Source organism: Zingiber officinale, chromosome 10A, assembly GCF_018446385.1.
Source record: "Zingiber officinale cultivar Zhangliang chromosome 10A, Zo_v1.1, whole genome shotgun sequence".
In the NCBI taxonomy this organism is placed as follows: domain Eukaryota; kingdom Viridiplantae; phylum Streptophyta; class Magnoliopsida; order Zingiberales; family Zingiberaceae; genus Zingiber; species Zingiber officinale.
Genome location: NC_056004.1, coordinates 25,173,131 through 25,177,042, shown reverse-complemented (window position 1 = coordinate 25,177,042; position 3,912 = coordinate 25,173,131). Strand labels below are relative to the sequence as shown.

At 34.3% G+C, this 3,912-nt stretch overlaps 1 long non-coding RNA gene across 4 annotated transcripts; it reads right to left on the bottom strand.

Moving 5' to 3' along the window:
- Positions 1 to 216: 216 nt before the first annotated feature.
- LOC122026177 lies at positions 217 to 2,331 on the bottom strand. Of its 4 annotated transcripts, none has more exons than XR_006124047.1 (6): positions 2,226 to 2,331; positions 1,317 to 1,378; positions 1,133 to 1,198; positions 968 to 1,062; positions 828 to 861; positions 217 to 359 (listed from the first exon to the last, which is right to left on the bottom strand). It is a non-coding gene; the product is annotated as an uncharacterized LOC122026177 (long non-coding RNA). The 4 variants fall into 4 exon arrangements; XR_006124049.1 differs by having other exon boundaries at positions 995 to 1,062; XR_006124046.1 differs by having other exon boundaries at positions 217 to 861.
- Positions 2,332 to 3,912: the final 1,581 nt, after the last annotated feature.

The window sequence follows — 3,912 nt, the reverse complement described above, 5'->3', positions numbered from 1 at the left end:
ACTATACATTTCTACAATAAATTCAAATAAAATATATATAACAAATTCAAATAACAAAATATAGACTTTCAACACATCCTAATTAACAATATCACAAATAACACAATATATACATTCAACACATCCTATTTCAGATACATATATTAATAATTGAAATCAAATCACAATACAACAAATTCAAAGTTCTCAACATCTTCTTCAAACGACTCCAAAATATTATACAAGTTCAACACTCAAATATTTATAAAGTCTAATAATCCAAGAAGTTAAACAAGGAGTTAAATTTAAAAAAAAACTAAGATACATCAACTCATCTTCTTTCTCCACAAAAGCTTTCATCCCCATCAACTCTTCTCTTCCTGCATACAAACAAACGAATAAACCAGATCATGTGTAACCAGAAAGATAATAACTTAAATTCTAACAATCTCACAATTCTAACAGTTTCATTTGTATCAAATTGTTATGATATACCATATTTCACCTTATCAAACAAGTTTTACAAATATTATATTTCATCAAACATAGAGAGAATGAGATGTATTCTTAAAATCCCTATAATATGAAAATGTCTGAAATGAAAAAAACACAAACTAATATATGAGCAATTAGTTGATACTAGTCTTTAAGTACTCATAGTTACTTGGTTATTAGGCAAACTCTAATCATAATTTGGAATTTGAAGTAATAATGCAGTAATATCAAATTTCAACAAATATATAAAAAGATACCTTTATTTAACTTTTCAAATATAACTAATTTAAAAATATATAAATATAATTAAAAGTCTAACATGTTCAACTACGAGTGTGTTATTTAATACTTACTTTTTTCTCCGATACATATTTCGCCTCACCAATCCTGTTAAAAACAAATTAACAATATTAAATAAAATAAAAATTAGAAAAGTTAACATGGCATGGTTTAATGTATAAAACACTAATTATGAGACAAATAATCATCAGACATAATTAAAATCATGAAATAGCATCACCAGCATCATCGTTATCATCATCGCCATCATCATCATCGTCACGCGGAGGAATCTGACTTAGAGCGGAACTAAAAATTCCAATATAAGATAAAGTAAATTGCAAATTTGATTCATAAAAAGGAACTTTCAAAAACTTACCATTTTTCTTCAAATAGCTTGTAGAACAAGAGGGGAAAAAAAATATTAGATGTCACCTCTAATGACCTGTAGGAATAAATACAATGTATTAATTGATAAAATAAATAAAATTATAACTGAGACAGTATATAAAAAGTGAGATATAAGTTTGGTAAGTTTGCATATTAAAGATAGGCTAGAATACCACGGGGAAGATCTACAAAAATGCTTTATGATACGAGTGTCTCCAACTACACCGAGCGAGACCTGCACAAACAAAATTACAAATTTAGTCAATACCTTAACATAATAAATCATTTGTACTTTTTTCACTAGCATTTTAGTCTCTCTAAACTTTGTTCTTTTAATAGCTATAAATGTTATTTTTTTGGCCATGAATGATGATCAATTTCAGTAGACGACTCTTGTTGATAAGCCGAACCCACAAAATCAAGCCAACTATCATTCTACTTAGGAGATAAGATGAGAAATCAGAGGCGTAATTTGATGGAAAGCACAAATTCAATGCATGAATAAATTACTGAGACTTAGCAAGTCCAAATTCTTACCGTTCAAAGAAATAACATAAAATGTTGACCTAAAATGAGTTGATTGAATCAAGGTTACAAAATCAATCATCATTGTAACTGGATAAGCATACAAACAGCGGATAAGTACTGTATCGGAATTTAAACCACCGGAGCAGCCCCGTCCAGGAGCAGCCACACGCTGCCAGGTGCGGCCACGAGCGGCCAAGCACGACGACGGCGGCCAGGCGCATCCAGTTGAGGACACGCCTGGCCAGGCACGACGACGGCGGCTAGGTGAGCAGCCCCGTCCAGGAGCAGCCACACGCTGCCAGGTGCGGCCACGAGCGGCCAAGCACGACGACGGCGGCCAGGCGCGTCCAGGCGAGGACACGCCTGGCCAGGCACGACGACGGCGGCCAGGTGAGGACACGCCTGGCCAGGCACGACGACGGCGGCCAGGTGAGGCCACGCGCGGCCAGGCGCGCCCACGCGCGGCAAGGAGCGCCCAAGCGCTGCCACGCACGGCCAAGCGTGGCCGGCACGGCGCCGCGCACAGATGAGAGGGGAGATGGGAGAGGGATTACCTGCGCCGCTGCAGGAGAAGGATTCCGCCACCGCTGGAGAAGGATTCAGCCGCCGCTGCGAGAAGGAGATCGGGTAAAGAGAATATGTGGGATTAAGGGATATAGGGTTTTTTAGAAACAAAAATAGTTTGTTGCCACTTTTGTCCCTACTTTTGGGACGAATTCCTGGATTCGTCCCAAATTTTGGGACGAATCCAGGATTCGTCCCAAATTTTGGGACGAATCCAGGATTCGTCCCAGATTTAAGAAAATTAAAAAAATAAAAAAAAAATTAATCGGATGACTAAATATGGACCTAGAGATGTCGGAATTTCACGAAACAAGTTTCTATGGATTCCTAATTTTTTCATAATCTCAAAAATATCCTTATCCATAATTTTAACATATTATATTGACTGTGGTGAATTTTTTATTAAGAATTAGGTCATATTCGTGTTAAAAAATCACCACACTCAATATATAAGGTTAAAATTTAGAATTAGTATATTTTTATGATCAGGAGAAAATTATGAATGCATAGAAACTTGTTTCATTAAATTCCGAGATCTCTAGGTCCATATTTAGGCCTTCGGAATGATGTTTATTTTATTTTTTATTTTTTTTAAATCTGGGACGAATCCTGGATTCGTCCCAGATTTTGGGACGAATTCCTGGATTCGTCCCAGATTTGGGGACGAATTCCAGGATTCGTCCCAAATTTTGGGACGAATCCAGGATTCGTCCCAAATTTTGGGACGAATCCAGGATTCGTCCCAGATTTAAGAAAATTAAAAAAGAAAAGAAAAATTAATCGGAGACACTAAATATGGACCTAGAGATGTCGGAATTTCATGAAACAAGTTTCTATGGATTCCTAATTTTTTCCTAATCTCAAAAATATCCTTATCCATAATTTTAACATATTATATTGACTGTGGTGAATTTTTTATTAATCATTAGGTCATATTCGTGTTAAAAAATCACCACACTCAATATATTAGGTTAAAATTCAGGATTAAGATATTTTTATGATCAGGAGAAAATTATGAATACATAGAAACTTATTTCATTAAATTCCGAGATCTCTAAGTTCATATTTAGGCCTTCCGAATGATATTTATTTTATTTTTTCATTTTTTTAATTCTGGGACGAATCCTGGATTTGTCCCAGATTTTGGGACGAATTCCTGGATTCGTCCCAGATTTTGGGACAAATCCAGGATTCGTCCCAAATTTAAATAAATTTAAAAATAAAAGAAAAATTAATCGGAGACACTAAATATGAACCTAGAGATGTCGGAATTTCATGAAACAAGTTTCTATGGGTTTCTAATTTTGTAATAATCATAAATAAATCCTCCTTCATAATTTTAACCTAATATATTTAGTGTAGTGATTTTTTAAACCAAATTCTTTAAATTCAAGTTAAAAAATCACAACACTCAAAATATTAGGGTAAAATTATAGATGAGGACATTTTTACAATCAGGAGAAAATTAGAAACTCATAGAATCTTGTTTCATAAAATTCTGACATCCGTAGGTATATATTTAAAGTTTTAGACACATATTCAAACATACGTTAAACGCTAACATACTTAATTAACATTAAACTATCTATGTTTCACTAAATATGGACCTAGAGATGTCGGAATTTCACGAAATAAGTTTCTATTGATTCCTAATTTTTTCCTAATCTCAAAAATATC